Raw genomic sequence first — 19,517 nt, forward strand, 5'->3', positions numbered from 1 at the left:
GCTGTGCTACCATAAGGCAAGAAAGCAAGATTAAGAAAGTTCGGTCCATATGAGTTTGAATTTGTCATAAACTTTGGTTTTAACAAATTCACATGGATAGAAACACATACACCATTTAAATCTAAGTGTTATAAGATTGCCTCCTTCATGAAAATGATTGTGAGGAAATGCTTTCACTAAGAAAGATTTTAAGAAGATAGTGATTGTAAAATTGCATTCTCAAATTCGATTATGGTTATGGTATCCCTTTCCATGATTTGAGTTGTGAGGTTTGGCAATTAGTCTTAATTTTTTAGACACACATATGAACTATCTAAGGCAAAGGTGTATAAGTTCAAGAAGCTTTGATAAAAGATTATCAAAGCACTAAGTATTAGAAACATGGACTTAAGAAATTCAATAGGTATTGTTTTTCTGAAAGTTAAGATGTTTATGAATACATGTCGAAGCTAGTGGGAGCATAAGTGTTATGTTTTATAATAATCATCATGATAGTGGGAGCATAAATGTTCTGATTGTATGATTATTAAGGAAAGTATTGCAAGTTGGCAATATTAATTATAGAAAACAAGAGTCATTCTTTGCAAAGTTGTAAGGATGGAATAGTTGTTTTGCTATAATTAAGGGAGAGAATATTATGCTTCATTTTAAATCTAAAGGCTTAGGTTGTGGAATATTAATAAATTTAGTCAAAAGTACATAGTGTGTTCTTAAAATTTCGATTATGATTACGGCATTCCTCTTCACAATTCGAATTTTGAGAACATAGCAAATAAAACATTATGGCAAAAGATTGATAAAGTATCAAATCTTTATGTAAGACATGTTGCATCGTGTCCCATACGCTTCAGGTACAGGATCGATTGCAAATGCTATAATATTTGACCATTCTAAAATTTTCCAAATGTCTAGTGCATTTAGAGGGAAAAAGGACTAGAATCGGTTTTTGACCAAAATAATTAAACAACTATCAAAGGACAATCCAAAGTTCGTCGAGGATTGGTTGTTTGTGAGTAGTTGGAAGCATGATATTGGATGGACCATATTGACATTATTTTGAATAGATAAGATTCTATTGAGAATGAGTTGTCATATGGTAAGTATGGAAAGGTTTCCATATTGGGAATTGAATATTGAAAATCTATGTCTAGATTAGAAACTTTTATGCAAAAGGATGTTCAAAGGAATGTACTTTGAGTGAGAGACATCATATCTAAGGAATTTTCTTGTAACAATTTTCGATAGAGGACTTTGTAATTTCATTGACAATAGTCTTTGTGACTTTGGTGCAGTGATATTACAAAAGGATCATTGCATAAAATGTTAGAATCTAGCATATTCTATAAGTACCAAGAATTTGATATTCTTTCACTTATGAAAAAAAGGATTTGGAGTTATAAAATGAGAATGATTGGAAATGTGTTCAATTTTATCTATTTCACAAAGTAAGAACCATAGGTAAACATTGTGTGCATGCAAACGAGCATGGGACAAGTGTAATAATTCAAGTAAGAAGTTGATTACCCGAAACGACAAATAATGAGTAATCGATATGTTGATAAATAAAAGGTGTTTTATTTATACTCAAAGGTTTAAGGCCATATGGGATTAGTATTATTCTTGTGTTTCACTTTGCATGTTTTGACTTCCTGAATAATTTAATTGGTTAAGAACAGTCAAATTATTCGAACGGGCCACAGTCGTTCATATGTTGGAAGTAGGTATGAATGAAGACTGTCGTGAATTGGTGTGTGGATTATCTAAAAGAGTATTAGACATAAGCAAATGTTTGTTGTAACGTTCATGAGTGCTTATGAATATGAATTTGAGCATTGTATCAAACCCACGCTCACTTGGATCACTCCATGGATTGTATCACGAGTGATTGGCGAGACGATAACATCTTATATTCTTGAACCCGATATGTGTGAGTTGTGTCTTGCTAATCAGTTGCACATTGATAATATGAAAACGCACCAGTAACTTGGTGTTATAAAACATATTGTTGTGTGTGATTCGGTGAGTAAGTACAAGCGAGCATTGAATCAAAGTTTATCCGTTCCATTTATCCCAAGTAGGATCAAAGCGATATCTTTGGGCCCCTCGATGGTTTAGTGATGACAAACGTAAATACTCGGCCGGGCTAGGGCTAATTTGATTTGTTCAATTAGTCAGTCGTCATAAATCGGAAGTCGAGAAATAGTACATAAAGAATGATTTGAAATCATATCTCATATGATATCTAGAATGGAGGAATATATGATCCCTTATCTAAAGGACACGCGTAACTAATAGGATCAGAGTTGACAGCGGCTTTGGAAAGCTACGATTGCAGATCAGGATCTGAAGTCATACACATAATAGTTATTAGATTTATCCAAATGGGAGACTGTTGGATTAGTGACTAAGTCCATAACTATTTTGGTATGTACTTGACCCGATGGTGCATGGTCCTTTTGGGTTGCCTTCACCAAAGCAACTTGATAGGATGAATTATGGAGAGAAAGGATTAAATATGATTTATTAATATATTATAAGAATAATATATTAAAGGAGAAATCATATTGTTTAAATTAATATTAGTCAAGAATTAATTGGTAATTAGTTTTGTGACTAAAAGAGATTAATTAAACTTAAGGGACTGGAATTGTAATTATAAGATAATTGCAATTTGGGTTATGGATTGCCTTATATTAAGAAGTGGATGAATTCTATGGGAAAGCCCATGAGGAAATCGTCCAAGGCCCTAAGGAAAGGAATCTATGGGTTGCTTAGGGCTTAAGCATCCAAATTAGGGTTTCCTTGTTAGATAACCCTAATAGCCTAACTATATATACATCCCTTATGACCCAAAAACATGGCTATGCATCCTTTTAGGGTTTCACACGTTTTTGGGCAGCCTCCATCCTCTCTCCTCTTCATCCTCTTGCTCTTGGTGTTTGTGAACCATTAATGGAGTGACATTTGTGACTCTAAGCTTTCTAAAGTCAATACAAGGAGAAATTGGATTGTTATTGCTACATAACAATCAAGGTAATGTCTTAAACCCATTCTTATGTTAATATGATTACTTGTATGCTAGAATTAGGGTTTATAGTCTTGGATAAATTGCATGTACAATAGAGAAACCTAGATCCAAGCATTAGGGTTTGTATGGCACATAGGATGTTCTTATGACCAAAACCCATCAGGAACATGTACAGGATAGAAAATGTAGAAGTATCAAAGCAAATGAAAGTCCTCAAAAGAAAACGACCCAACATCGCAAAAGCATCATAATCATAAAAAAAGCATGTAACACGGACAAGTCGACATAGTTATCAAGTGGAGAGACTATGGAACATGTCCAGAATAGAAACCGTAGAAGTATCAAAGCAAAGGAAAGTCCTCAAAAGCAAACAACTCAACATCGAAAAAGCATCATAATCATAAAAAAAAACAGCTACATAACTACATTATGAAAGAAAATGAAACACCCCTCGATGAGGAAGCTTAAAAATAACATTTTAAAAATATTTGTTTTTAAATACCAAAAGTTCGAGTTTTAATTACAGAAAAACATATGGTCTCATAGTTCAAAAAAGTATAGAAGTTCAAAAATAGCAAGGTTGCAACAATAAAATATCATAACATAGGTTAAGATAACTACACAAGCCATGGCCTTCACAATTTCCTCGTTATGTTATATTCTTATCTTTAGAGTCTTCAATTTGAGCACCTGTCAAAATAAGTTAGACAATATAATGTCTACTGAGAATACCCGAGGCAGACTCATTTTGAGTAGGAAATTATGGAAATAATTACACTCGATTCAAACCCTCCAAAATCAATAAAACAACACAAGGATTAACAATGTTCATTCAAAGGTTTGATGATTCAAAGTCAAAGTCAACCTGAAATTCAAATTCAACTATAGGTCAAAGTCAAAGCCAAAAGGTTTAGTAACCCATAAGTCCAAGTCAATGGTTTAATAGCCTATAATTCAAAATCAAGTTCCAAATATGTGCTAATTATGATTACCCAAATATAATCAAAAGAAATCCTATAGGGTCGTCTCTACCCTATTGGATGATTCAATCTTAGGGTCTTCGATGGAATAATATGAAGGAGCTTCCGTTGAGATATGTTGTGTGACAACCTGATATTTCTTGACAATGTAATGTAACACAAGTCAAATTTAGGTCAAAAATTAGCTTTCCTAAAATGTTATTTGGGTTAAATAAAGTGGTAGGAATCATATCAAGGTTTTCATACATATAAAGAACACTAACATCGGGGTTATAACGAAGAAGTTATGGCCAATCTAAGTTTCGCAGCAAAAACTGGCAACACTGATAGATGTAAAACGCGATGTTTCAATACAATAATTTTTAGCCTTACGTATTTAACTGAAAGTTGTAGACATCATTAAATCGTAAACGTACGTAAAAAGAACGTCCAAATCTGACTGCGTATGAGGAAGTTATGATTTTTCCAAGATCCGAATATAGCAATAGACAGCTAAAAACTCGAAATAGAGATCGAGAGACCTTTAGCCGAAACAACCTAAATGAGAATCGAATGTCTCAAAAATAGTAGCGCAACGGTAAAAAGTCTGACGAAGACAGACACCGGATGAAGAAGCTATGAATTTTTAACGAACTTTTCCTATCCCGGCCTGTTAAAAATATAATATTAAAAAAATTAAAATTAGTAGAAGGAGTCTAAACTAAAGTTGTAGAGCATAATCTCACCTACGCGTGGATATAAGGAACGTCGAAAACGGAGCTCGTATGCGAAAGATATGAATTTCTGAAGTTTGAGGCACGAGTTTCGACGTTGAGTCAGACTTGTTCGAATTCACGACGTGAACACTAAAGTTCAGGATGTGAGCTGTCTGACTGGCCATTTCAGAGCCACTTGATAGATGACGCATGCCATGACGATTCGGGACAAACTCACAACGTGAATTGGTAAAACTCACGACGTGAACTTCGATTTTTAGCCTATATATAGAAATTGAAGCCTTCCGAGTTTGGCTGCTCATTTCTATCCTCTCTCCCATTTCCAATTTGTATTAAGCATCCCGAGACCACCTCGAAGCCCCGGTAACGCCTCCAACACATGATGCAAGTCCCGAAGTTCCGAGAAATCAACTTCTTTCCGGTCGAAGTTCTGGCCGACTTTCGTCTCACATTCTTCAATCTATCAAGTGAGTTCACACCCCTTAATTAACCTTTGAAATGTTTTTAAATGTTTTTAAATGCTTTATGGGGGGGGGGGGGGAATACAGGTTGAACCATGTTAGTTATTAGATCAATCACATGTGATTAATAACTAGTATACAAATGGATTTACTACACTTTTAGCTGTTTTACCAAACATATTACTTCAAATGACTTTCTCAAACATTTTTACATGTTAAAACTCTTTATCAAACTATCTTACATACTGTATGTTTCCTTTCAAACTCTGTTACAACTGTGTTTCAAACAAAGGATTTCTTATACTTGAAATTGTTCTTATCAAACAAACTACTTTCAAATCGTTTTATAAACTGACATCAACTCATCATTTCTTTGTTATTAAACTTTTCAAAGGTATTACAAAACTTCTTTTATACTTTTATATTGTCAAATTCATGCCCATATATGTATAGATATATAAGTAATGTTTAAAGGACTTAGGACGGCTAGCTCGCTTTATTTACTTTGCCTCGTTGGGATGTGGCCTTAGGGTATCGGTTATTTGTCCGAATGTCGTCTAAATATTAGTTATATATCATGTATACATATATAGACATAAAAGTTCCATCAGCCAGTTCAACACCTTTGGGTAGAAAAGGCATACTTTCGGTCATACACCTACATTACTAGTAACTATAATAGGTATAATTAGGAGATACTACTTATTATTCCAAGTACAAGGAATCACACAAGAGTCAGTTCATTCATGAGTCTATACTAATACAATACATACTATATGAAGAGATACAATTACATAAATACAATTACAATACACGATAACATAAGAGAACACACAATAAAGAGAAACAGGGAGGAAGATACAATACACGATAACATGACAAACATACTAAGGTGCTATAGCATGGAACTAGTACATGATCTATCTATACCAATGAATCACTAACGCATTGTTTTAAACAAAAGGTGATAGTTATATTAGGTATACATGATCATATAACCGTAATGTGGATGTTCATGGCTTACAATCATTGCATGGGTCGTGTTTGGTTCCCAGAATCTCTTGACAGGGGAGAGTTTAGTATGGGATCTAGCCATCACATTATACCTTAATACTCAATTAAGGCAATTAGTACAATAGTAGTCACTTAATACAATACTACAGTACTACATTAATTTACCCCTTTACATTTATTTGGTGATTACTTCACTTAAACATTAATGTACAGACTATATTTTGATAATAATAGTTACACTTGGGAAAATTACACACTTTTACAAGAATCAAACGTACAAAACAGTCGAGTCTTGGTAGAGGTCTACTTTCAAAACAGTCGGGTCTTGGTAGAAGACTACCTTTTATACTAGTAGGAAATATAGGATTTTCTAGGGTTTTCAAACGTTTACAATTACTTACAAACATTCTCATACTTATACAAAAATTTCTCCAAACATTTACAAGTCTTTCTTTACAGTTTTACAAATCGAAGACACATTAATACTTATGAATTCATCAGCTTTATTGCTGATACTAACTGTCAAAACAACTTGTATTCTTAGGTCATAAATAGACAACAAATAGACAGGTACGACGACCAGGTTTTGTGAGGACGGAGCAGTCAAGACTCGTCTTTTATTTTGAACATTCATTATGTTTTTTTATACTATGAAAGAACACATATGTATTTAAAATTATACTATTAATGCAATGGATGATGTTGTTTCTTGTTTACTACTTTGCATTGTTGTGATACATTACATAACATCCTCTGCCCCAGAACGTTTCCGCTATTCTTGGTTTTGGAGTGTGACATGTTGTTGTTCCAAAAAAAAATATCTCAATCATAAATTCTAATCTTACAATGATGGTTCAATGCAAGCTTAGTGTAGAGTACTCCTATACATCTAACACCCCAAATTTTTAAATTTTTTTCAAACTTTAAAATGCTATGGTTTAGAAATATTCGGGTGTTAACCCACATTTAACAAAAATAGGTCCCACAAAAATATTTACAAATTTAAAACATTGGGTGTTATCATTAAACATCAATAAACCATAACATGCAAATAAGAATTACATCAATACAACTAACAAGGAACTTAACAAGTTCCATTCCATTCTCTATCACTTGACTATTAACTTCCATCTATCATCCTCTCTCCTTAAGTGTAACCTGGGATACATTGTGTAACATCCCGATTTCCAGGAATGGAATTCTAGGGATTTTGGGCATTTTAGAAAGCCTACTCGACGATTTGGAAGTCCCCAATTTGCCGTGTAGGAACCCATATGACCGCGTGGAGAATAGGATCAAGTTAACGAGTTGGAGCTGGAAATGAAAGCCCTAATTTTTAGGGCTTGCATCCTATTTAAAGAACCTTAGCTCCCCTCCTCAGCCTCCCTTACCACCGTATCATCCAGAAGCAAATCCTAGCAAGCTAACCATTAATTTTTTTAATATGTAATGTTAAAAGAGTGTGTGTTTGGAGCACTTCTTGAAGAGGTAAGAGCTGGGAACAAGGAAGAGTCTATAGATCCGGCATTTACATTGTTGTAGCAGCCATCTTGAGGTATAAAGCTACCACCTTGACTTTTCATTATATAGATCTTCCCTTGTGAAAGAAAATGGTCACTCCTAGTGCAAAATGGAGTCACTTTCGGGTTTGAGCTTGTCACAAGGACATGGTTTCAGATCTGGACTCCTTTAGGCCCCTATAGCTATAAAGTTCTTGACTTTACCAAGCTTTGGCCCTTCTTCACGCCTTAAACATCATCTTAGACTTGGTTTTGGTGTTTTAAGCCTTTTAAGGCCTTGCATGCACGTAAAGTTGGTAACTTTACATGGTAAGTTCACCTTAGGAAGCTAGATCTGGAGTTTAGAGCTTTGGGCTTGATTGGAATGAGCTGAATGCGATCTAGCTGAAGGAACTCGACGAGTTAGATAGCCAACTCGACAAGTTGAGATGGGGTTTTCCATTTTCTAGATTCTACATAAACTCGACGAGTTAATGAGGTGACTCGACAAGTGGTCAGCATTTTCCTCGATATTTTGGACACTGCATGGACTTAACGAGTTGTTTGGAAACTCGACGAGTGACTCGAGTTTTCGTGATCTTCTGAGTTTTGAAGGAACTCGACGAGTTGGTAAGCTACACTCGACGAGTTGGGTCAACACAAACTGTTTGACCTTGACTGTTAAATTTGACTTTGACCAAGTTTGACTTCTGAGGGAATTTTGGTAATTTGGGATTTTAATGGAATTAGTTATATGGTGGTTACAGGTGGTTGAGTTTGTAGCTATGATTTGGGAGTTGGATATTGTTACTGTAGCCCTAGTGTGAGGTGAGTTTTCCTCATTGTACTAACAAGGTCGAAAGTACTAATGTCGGCCCTTTTGGATTGTTTTCCTGGTTTGGCTTATGATTATGTATTGTGGTGATCAGTTAGATCTATATCCTTGTAGATAGCATGATGCTATGCTTAGTGATCTGTTAGATCGGTTTGACTAGATGTAGACTGTCATGTGATTATCTGTTATATGTGTACAGGGTGGTTGAGGCTTCTCTACTTTGTGCGTAATCCAATAGGTCGGGGGTATTCCTTCGCGAGGATGATCACACCCATAGTATGTTGTCTCTATAGACCATTATGTGATTGCCTGATATACATGCCCATGTTTGATTAGTAGTTGAGGATATTTCATCCCGAGGATGATTGGACCCATAGTATGTTGGTATTCCAACCTGATGGTTGATTATACCCATAGTATGTTGGCATTCCAACCCAATTGTTGAGGGCCGTGGGTATTCGAACCCGATGGTTGATTGGACCCATAGTATGTTAGCATTCCAACCTGATGGTTGAGGTCGGGGGTATTCCAACCTGATGATTGATTGGACCCATAGTATGTTGGCATTCTAACCAGATGGTTGAGGGCCTGGGGTATTCCAACCCAATGGTTGACTGGACCTATAGTATGTTGTTATTTGTATATGTGTTACTATTTGTGTCTTGGTACTTTGGGGGAACTCATTAAGATTTTTTCTTATGATTTTAGTTTATTGTTTCAAGTGCTTCAGATGCATTGGAAAGGTGAAGGTGTGACCATACACATCCTCGCGTTTTGGGCTTATGATTTATGGGATAGTTTGATAACGTTATTGTTTTGAAAACTATATGTAAAATGATTCTGATTTCAAATAAAGGTTTTGGAAATCACTGTTTTGTAAACACTTCTATAGAAAAAGGATTGTTTTGAAAAGTTTAAATTTTACTGAAATTTTATGGATGTTACAAGTTGGTATCATAGTCTTGGTTTGAGTGAATTGGATGAACACTCATGTGACAGTCTCAAACTAAGGAAAAAGGGTTTTCAAAATAATTTTCAAATGGTTTTCAAAATACAAAGGAGGATGCGATGTGTACGATCAACCGTAGCCAGTAAGTAGACCCCAAATTACCACACAATTATTTGAGCTTATGATATGTTAGAACAACATGCTAGTGGTAAGCTAGGGATCTTTAGGAATTTCATGGTAGAATTTCCTGATTATATGATGCCTTAGTTCCTATAGAGTTCTCTTGTTGAGATGATATGTGACTCTTTCACGTGTGACCTGAGTATTGAGAGGACATTAAGTCACATGTCACATGGTTTAAAGGATCTTAGGCTGAGAGGTTTGATCCTGATGTACATCTCTTGTCTAAGTCCAACCGTTGTAGAATTGGATCTTTTAGCCTAATATTGTTTAAACGGTGGGGTATGTGATTGTATTAATGCGATAGTCATCTAGGCACCAATGGAGAGTCGTGTGGCAAGCATGATATGGATGAATTGGATGGGTTCAGCCAACCAATCGGATGAGGTAGCGGTGGTTCCCTGGTTTGGGTGCAGTTCATAGGAGGTCGACATGAAGAAGGATTAGCCACTCTTGAGAGAGTGAGGGCAGGGCGAAGATGTGTGCGAAATGCTGGCAATATGAGATCAAGGATTTCATGGGAGGATCTGTCAGATCTTAATGCATTTTGGTGTCAGTCGAATGTTGCTTGCTTTGTGCTTTGTGGAACTCACTAGTGATGTGAGTTAGCCAATATGTGAATATATCAAGTCACATGTGAAAAGGTTGGATAATCTCAGAGTGACCAATTTGACACTGCTTCATAGCTCTTGTCTAAGTCCAACCGTTTTAGGGATGAGTATATTACTAGAAGGATTATCCAAGCTTTGATGCATGTGATTCTATTCATGGAATGGCTAATTGATATTATGAGTTCTTCAACATGTGATGGTAGAGGGGTGTGGGTGAGTCCTAGGATAGTGATGTGTGCATATTTAGTCATATATTTTGTATAATATCTTAATACTTTTTGGCTATTTTGTCTCAATTATTGAACAAAAGTTACTTAATTATGTTCAAATTATATTTCCATCCTAAAAGACGTGCTTGAGTGAAAAAGGAAGCGAGACTAGCGATTGGAAGTTTGGGAATTAAAGTTTGAAGAAATAGAGCTTAAAATATGAAGAACGCGGCGAGTTAGCCATCAACTCGATGATTTGATTGGAATACTCACGTACAATCAAAGCCTTGCTATACACGGGTTTTAAGTGACAGACTCGTCGAGTCGGTCAAAGGAACTTGACGAGTTGCCCCTGTTTTCAGATATATATATATATATATATATATATATATATATATATATATATATATATATATATATATATATATATATATATATATATATATATATATATATATATAAAGGATCTTACTGCCCGAAACCCGAAGCTTTTCTGGAGATTTTTGGCGACTAATTGGCGATTAGAGGTATTCTTGGAGCTCTAGTTTTCGAAAATTCAACCTAGAGATGAATTTGGAGGAGATAAAAGGCAATATACATACTCTTTTCTTAATCTTTTGCATAAACTATGTTTCTATCATTAGATTTCGTTTGTGATATGTTAATTGTTGTAGATATGAGCTAAAAACTCATTACTTATGTTTAGGCTAGATAAAATTAGGAATATGGTTTGATTTTATGGTTTAGATTAATATAATTTGGTGAATTGTCTTGTTAAGCTTGTTAAAGACCCTTATGTGTTGATAATAATTGTTTTTTTGTTAATAATCAAGTTTTTGAGTTTGTATGAACATCTTCTTAATTGCTTGAACCATATAATTTGGTGAACACAACATTGTATGCCTATTATTGGTGAACATTAACCTAGGGTTAACTAGAAAATAAGTACATTAATGTGTAAGCATGTATGATGAACAACCATGCATGAGTTGATTGAATTACCAAATTTAATTAGCTAAAATTACAAGTCTTACTTGATCCAAATCAAAAAAACTAGGAAACTTGTTAGTTTAACCAATTGGCCACTGTTTAAATCAACATGTTTGCTAAGGATTAGTAACAGTGAACATGAACCTAATCACATTAATCAGTAACCAATGATATATTAATTCATTTCACTTGCCATAAAATCAACCATAGGAATAACTGAGTCGAATATGAATAAATGTCTCTTTTATTATTGAATTTAGTTACTTTCTATTTGCTTTAGTTGTTAATAGTCTTAGTTTGAGTGTTAGTTAATTGATTAAGTTTCTAGTCTTGCAAAACTAGAGATAACCCTTCTTTTTATTACTTGTTTTTATTTCGATAATTCTAGTAGTTAGCTTAAGTGTTACTATTCCCTGTGTTCGATACCATACTTGCTTGATCTATATTGTTAATCGACATGTACACTTCCTTTCGTGTGATTAATTTGTGTTTAAAATAGCAGGATTAAAACTAGTCCATTTCACACACATCAAATTTTTGGTGCCGTTGCCGCGAAACGGTTCTAGTAGTTATTTTAATTGCTAGTGTTATCGATCTTTTGTGTAAGATTTATCTTGCATAAAGTTACTATTTTCATTGTTTATTTAGTAAGTTTAAGTCACTAGTTTTTCTGTTTTAGATTTAGATTTTAAGTTTTTCTATGTTAGCTTTGAACTCGTTGAGTCTAGTCAAAGCAACTCGACGAGTCCATTGCGTTTTCCAGTTTCGTTTTTACTTTGTTTTGTTCTTTTTACACGTGTTTTTAGTTTTCTTTCAGGTATTTTATCACCCGTGGATCAAATACACATTTGGTCCCACCACTTGAAGACCCGGAATCAACTCGTAGGAAGAACAAGGATAAAACCGTAAAAGAAGCTAACCCACCAAAGAAGTCACCTTTTAAGGACCTTAAATCGGTCTTTGGAAGAAGAAAGGAAAGAACGTGGGTGAATCTAGAAGTCAAAAGAATGAATGGATCAAGATGGAAAGTTTTGAACAAAATCCTAATCCAAAAGAGACCGAGTACGAAACAGAATCCAAAGAAGAAAGCGAGCAAGAAAGCGAACCCGATAACACCATGGCTGACATCACAGACATAACCATGGGTGAATACAAGAAAAGGATGCATGATGATATCGGGCCAGGACTTGTGCAACCAACAGTTCCAACAACTGGTAACGTTGAGCTGAAATGTCACATACTCGCCCAACTCAAGGACATTCCATTCTACGGGAAGGATCACGAAGATGCATACGAGCATATCGATGAGGTCAATGACATAGCCGACTACTTCAACATCCCCAATGTACCTCGCGAGACTGTTTTGCTTCGTATTCTACCGTTCATATTTAAAGGAGCCACGAAAGATTGACTAAAATCACTCCCTCCAGGATCCATCACCACATGGGCTAAAATACGTGAAGAGTTCATTGATCATTTTTTCCCTCCCTCAAAAATAGAAAAATAAAAGAAAGCCATTGCAAATTCCGAGAAACAAGTAAGCGAATCACTCTATGAGGCGTGGGAAAGGTATAAGGGCTTGTTGAGGAATTGCCCCCACAACGATCTTAACATCCAACAAGAAGTATCACTTTTTCTATGATGGAGTGAACATGACAACTAGGAAGCTCATTAACTCCCAAGGACCACTCACAAAGAAACCTCCCGGTGTTATAAAAGAGCTAATTGAAGAATTCTCTAAGCATTATAGAGAATATCATAACCTAAGGAATGACTCAACTCGAGGGGCAGTAAACTCAGTTTCCGATAATATGGCGGAAGTGATGGCTAAATTGGATAGTTTGGAACGAAGAATGACAATGATGGATCAATCCATCCATGCCATACGGGTGGGATGTGAAAATTGTAGCGAGCCTAACCTTTTGTGATCTAGACGAGTATGGGAACCAAAAAGTGCAAGTGTGTTATTCGAGTGGCGATAGATATGAAGAGGATTGATGAAAACCGAAAAAATAGTGGCTACCATACGATGAGTACAAGAAAGAAAAGGATGAGAAATATAGGATGAATACAAGAGGTTTCCATCAAAAGGAGGAACCGGTGAAAGAGAAGAAAATGGACTTTGAAGACATGCTTACAAGATTTGCAGCCGCATCCGAGAAAAGACATAATGAAACCGATATTGCATTAAGAGAATAACAAGCAATGATGAAAGAGAACAAGCATTAATGAGAAATCAACAAGCCTCTATCCTTAACATTAAGAAAAAATTAGGCCAACTTGCACAACAAATTAACGAAAGAGCGTCGTGTGGACTTCCAAGTAATACCAAAAAGAATCCAAGAATTGCTCATGTAAATGCAATAACAATAATCGCTGAGAAAATTTTCACTCCTTTGAGTCCAATCTAGAAAAAAGAATTAAAAGAGGTGTAAGAGAAAGGAGAAACAAGTCGAGAATTGAAAATAGCGACACCGACTTGATGACTTCAGGAAAGGAACTCGACGAGTCCACCATCTGATGACAAAAATAACTTTCCTTTAAAACCATATCAGCCTCCCTTGCCATTTCCAAGTCGAGCCATACAAGATAAACAAATTCAAGAGTATAGGAAATTTATAGAGCATCTTAGGGCACTCCAAGTGAACATCCCGTTTAATGAAACAATAGTTCAAATGCCAAAATATGCAAATTTGCTTCAGGACCTCCTCATGAATAGAAGAAATATGGCAGAAGCAGCAGACATAGTTTTGAACGAACTGTCAGAGAAGATGGGTTATCCAGGAAGTATCAGTATACCTTTCCAGTTTGGAAACTTGATTACCACTCATACATTGGCTGATTCAGCGGCTAGTGTAAACATTATGCCATACTCTTTCTTCAAAAAGTTAAACATTCCAGAACCAAAGCCTATTCAAATGACAATCCATCTAGCTGATTAAACAGTTACACACCCGAGGGGAGTATGCGAAGATCTTCTAATCAAAGTAGATAGATTAGTGAGTCCTGATGACTTCATAATTTTAGATATGGAAAAGAACCACAAAGTCCCAATCATTCCTGGGAGGAAATTCTTGAATACAACTTGTGCCATAGTTGATGTGCACGAATCTAAACTTACACTTAGGGTGGGGGATGATTCGGTTACTTTTGTAGTTGATCAAGAAAATAAGCACGTAAAGTCAGGTGAAGATAAGACTTCCTCAATAGATTTGGATGATTAATTGTTAGAGAAAGAGATAACACTTTGGCATGAAAATTATTCAATGCAATTCACATTGTCTTTAGAAGAAGAATTTGATGTTTAAAGAGACCTAAGAGAATTGGATAAGCTACTTGAAGAAAGTGAATCTAATGAAGATCTCAGAAGCTTTGAAGAAACAAACTTGGCATGTCTTGACAAAATTTTGCAATGTGATGAAGAAAATCAAGATGACAAGAAGGAAAGTTTGGAAGATGAAGAGAACACCAAGGCTTGGAATAACAAGAAGTATTACTCTTCCATTGGGTTGCACATGATTGATAAAATAGTGAAAGAAGTTAAGCCAACAACAATTAAAAGAACCAAACCTCGAGCTTTAATTTCTACAACCTCTAAAGTTTTCACTTTTAAACCACCAGATTCTTAAGAAAATGAAGAAAGCGAGGTAGAACCTATGATCTCAAGTGATGATAAAATGATAAGTGAAAGGGCGATCGAGGTGGATAAAAGGGAAGTGGAAAAGATGGGACAACAAAAAGAAGAAGAGAAGACAAGGCTTGTGAAGAGGGTTAAAGGGACAAAATGTAAGTATAACAAAAATACCCCTAACAAGACAAGGGAAGATATGAAGAGGGTTTATATCAAGAAAGTTATGGCTTATAAAAGAAGTTGGAATGTGCAAAAAGTGAAGAAGGAATTCCCGTCGGAGAAAGCCAGCAAAACGTAGAGCGGGAAGGAGTCCAGCTAAAGACTCCTAAAAAAGAAGCGCTTACGGGAGGCAACCTGCTGTTTGAGTTTGCTTTCTTTTTACCCTTTTCTTTTCCTTTTGATTTTTAGTTTTATGTTCTTTATTTTCTGTGTTGTCAAGGATTTTCAGTGTAAATCTTTTTATTTGCTTAAAATGGTTGCTTGAGGACAAGCAAAGTTTAAGCGTGGGGTGTGGTGAATTTATTTTTACATTAAAATCCATCTCTACTCGACGAGTCGGGGACCCCCAACTTGACGAGTAGGCTTTATTTATCGAAAAAAATATATATATTTAAACTCTGTAAATTAGGGTTTTTATCCTCAAAAGTAAAAATCCCAGCCCTCACCACCCTCATACGACCAAGAAAACTATCTCAAGCAACCACTCTCTATTTTCGTGTTTTCCTTCCCAAATTCGCTAAAAGGTTAGTACTTTCACCCATAATTCTATTAACGGTTCGATCTTTCATAGTTTAGAAGTTGAAATTTGTTTAAATCCCGATTTTTGGTTTTGTCATGAACATTAGGGTTTCAATTTTGGCTAAATTAGAGTGATTTAAATGAATTTTTTTTTTGTGAATTAACACTTCGTATGCAACCCTAGACAAGCCCCTGAAACGAATTTTGAGATTACATGGATGATTTGGTTCGAATAAAAAAGGATGTCCTGAGCTGTTCTTCGGACTCGTCGAGTCCGTTCATGAACTCGACGAGTCCATGTTTTAGTTTCCTAGATTTTTTTTATCTTAATAGTTTCTGTGGTTTGTATGTTTTCCTTGTATTTGATTTTACAGAATATGCTTACCAGAAAGGGCCAAAGTTCTCGAGAAATCTAAGGGGACTTCCATTGGTTCAACTTTCCGGAAGTTGGATCAAAGGCCAATTTAATTAGATGGAAAAAGAGGCTCAAAACACTGAAGAGAAAGGATTTCTATGTGCCCAATGAGCTGAACTGGACATGGCTCGAGCAGGTGGGTTTGGCGGACTCCTTGAACCCGTAATTAACAAAGGTCTTCTTGCAAAATGGAGTTCAAATTACTTGCGATCGGTAGAGGAGGTTGTTCTGGATACAAGAACCAGTGTATAGGGAGCTTTGTTTGGAGTTCTTTTCCACCATTAGATTCCTCAAAGGAGATGACTACTATGACCAGAACGCCTTGACTTTTTGTCTTGGTGGTGAATATAGGGAGTGTAGCATGGCAGACTTTGGTGGAGAATGGGACTATATGACCAATCTTTGTTTATGACTAAAGCATTTGAAGCTTTCTTGGATAGTTGCTACAAAGTTTTTTCGGAGGGGACGAATCTGGAAAATTGGTGCACCACGATTGCCAACAAAGTCTACATTACCTCCGCTGCTCAAAAAGGGAGTATTCGGTCACCGATTCATTGCTTGATTCATCGCGTCATTGCTAGTACAATAAATATGAGGAAGGATGATGACAAAGTGTCGAGCCTTGATGTATTTTACTTATGGTGCATTATCATGCCCAACACCTTTTGAAATATTCCATATTGCTTGGCTAGGTACTTGGGTGAGAGTGCGGTGATGGAAATGAAAACCTCCAAGATTAATGGGGGTATGTTTGTGACTAAATTGGCGAGGTCATTTGGCATCTTGGAGAGGGAAGCCAAAAGTATGCTAACTATGCTACCCACACCTCCATTTAATCATATTCTTTTTAGGTGGGAATTTTTTTTTGAAGATTATGGAGGTGGTAACTTTGTTATCCCGGATGAAGATAAAGTCGTGGCACCCGAGCAACTGAGAAGGAGAGTTAGGCCAAGGCAAGAGCATGTTCATGAAGACCCATCGGTAATCCCGGTGGATGACGAGTTGCCCATGGATTGGTATAGTGTGGAATCAATACAGCAGCAAGAAGATCTTGGGCAGGACATGAACTATAATTATATGACTCTCGCCCATATGATGAGCCACATGAACATACCGTGGATGGATGGCCCCAAGTACTTTTACATTAGAAGTTGGGAAGAAAGGTTGAATTCAAGAAGTAGTGGAGTGGGAGGAAGTGGATATGGAGGAGACGAAGAAGAAGAAGATGACGACTAATTATCCTTTTATTATTTTTATTTGTGTGGTTTGTTTGAGACAACTTTTATTTGGTTTGTTTTGTTTCTATTTTTTTCTTGGTTGATGTTTAAAGTTAGTTAGGGATTAAGTAGGATCTTTAATTTATTTTCCATTTATTACATATTGTTTGCTTTTGATCTTTTCAGTTTTAGAGGTGAGGGAATGAATGAAAGAATATAGAGTGAGGAATAGCACGAAAGAAATCGAGTCTAAAACGAGAAGAATAGGAGCATTGAGTCTGATTTTTAGTCCATAAATTAGAGGAGTTAAAAATATCTCTTTACTGAAGAAAAACAAGGGCAAGAGTTGTTTTGATGTTATTTTAAAAACCCAAAAACGAACCTGAAGCACAAAGGAGATTTTTCCATACAACGCATCAACTCGTCGAGTGCATATACATAACTCGATGAGTCCAAGTGAAAACGTGATTTCTGCCAGCATTATGCTTCAACTCGGCGACTCCATACATGAACTCGATGAGTTTCTCTTTCTCTTACCTTCAAGTTGATGATTTGATTACATTTGATGAAGGCAATAGGTTGTACTTTTGAAGATTATTTTTCGAGCATTTCCAAGAGCTTTTTCCTAAATATTTGGAGTTGTACCACACAAGATTTAAAACTCAAGGCATGGATGAGCTGTTCCCATGCCTAAAAGTCAATTAAATATGGAGCTTTAATTGAAAAAGATCAACCTCGCAACTACTATCACATAGGAGTTTGTTCCAATTCCCTCTTTACTTTTATGTTTTGTTTATCATCCATAACATGCTATGGGGACATTGCATAAATTAAGTGTGGGGTAGGGGGTTTCTTATGTTAGTTAATTTAGAATTTTAGTTAATTTAAAAAAAAAATTCATTAAAATTGTTCGGACTTAATTTAGAAATTTTTGGTAAAAGCAATTAGGATTCCATGCTAGTATTGTGTTTGATGATTCTTTGAGGACCTAAATGTTTAGTTGAGCCAATATATGTTCTAGCGCATTTGTGGCCCCCTTTATTCTAATGAAATCATGAGACAAAAACATAACCTTGCTTAGTTTGATGGATGCAATATATTTAGCATCGTGTACCAGAAATGTATCCTGGAAAGCTTAAGTAGCCATTGCACACTAAGACTAATACATTTAACCAATAAAAGATGAAGTTAAATCCCCTTGTGTAAGCATATGCTTTTATTTTATTGGTTTTTAGTTTGAGTGAAAAAAGTGAAAGAAAAAAAAGGGGAAAGCAAGAAAAATAGAAAAAAAGAGTGATGAAATGTTTGAAAGGAAGAATCTACAAAGCTTTGAAGACAAAGAAGAAATATCAAGAATAAAAGCTAAAAATTATTGAAGATACAAAGTATCAAGTATTTCTATTGTAATTTTCTTTTCTAGGTTATTTTATCGTATGTGTGCTTGGGGATTTAACCAAAAATGACTTGAGGTTAAGAAAGTTTTATGCGGATGGATTCGAATAGATGCATAAAATGAGCATTGTTCAAATGAAGTTGGCAAGTGATTATGAGGATTATGAGTATTTAGGATTAGGGGGTCCTTAGGAAAAATTTTAGACACAAATACATGCATTGTGGTCTTGGGATAATGGTTGGGTTTGATTGGGATTGTCTTATATGATGCTAGTGTGCTAAAATTCAGTTTTTCTTGGGGGCAAGCAAAAGTCAAGTGTGGGGTATTTTGTTGTGTGCATATTTAGTCATATATCTCGTATAATATCTTAATACTTTTTGGGTATTTTGTCTCAATTATTGAACAAAAGGTACTTAATTATGTTCAAATTATATTTTCAGCCTAAAAGACGTGCTTGAGTGAAAAAGGAATCGGGACTAGCGATCGGAAGTTCGGGAATTAAAGTTTGATGAAATAGAGCTTAAAATATGAAGAACTCGGCGAGTTGGCCATCAACTCAACGAGTTGATCAGAATATTTGCGAACAATCAATGTCTTGACGTACATGGGTTTTAAGTGATGGACTCGTCGAGTTAATTTTTTCTATCAGTA

This window comes from Lactuca saligna, chromosome 8 (assembly GCF_052625555.1).
Source record: "Lactuca saligna cultivar CGN05327 chromosome 8, ASM5262555v1, whole genome shotgun sequence".
NCBI lineage: Eukaryota > Viridiplantae > Streptophyta > Magnoliopsida > Asterales > Asteraceae > Lactuca > Lactuca saligna.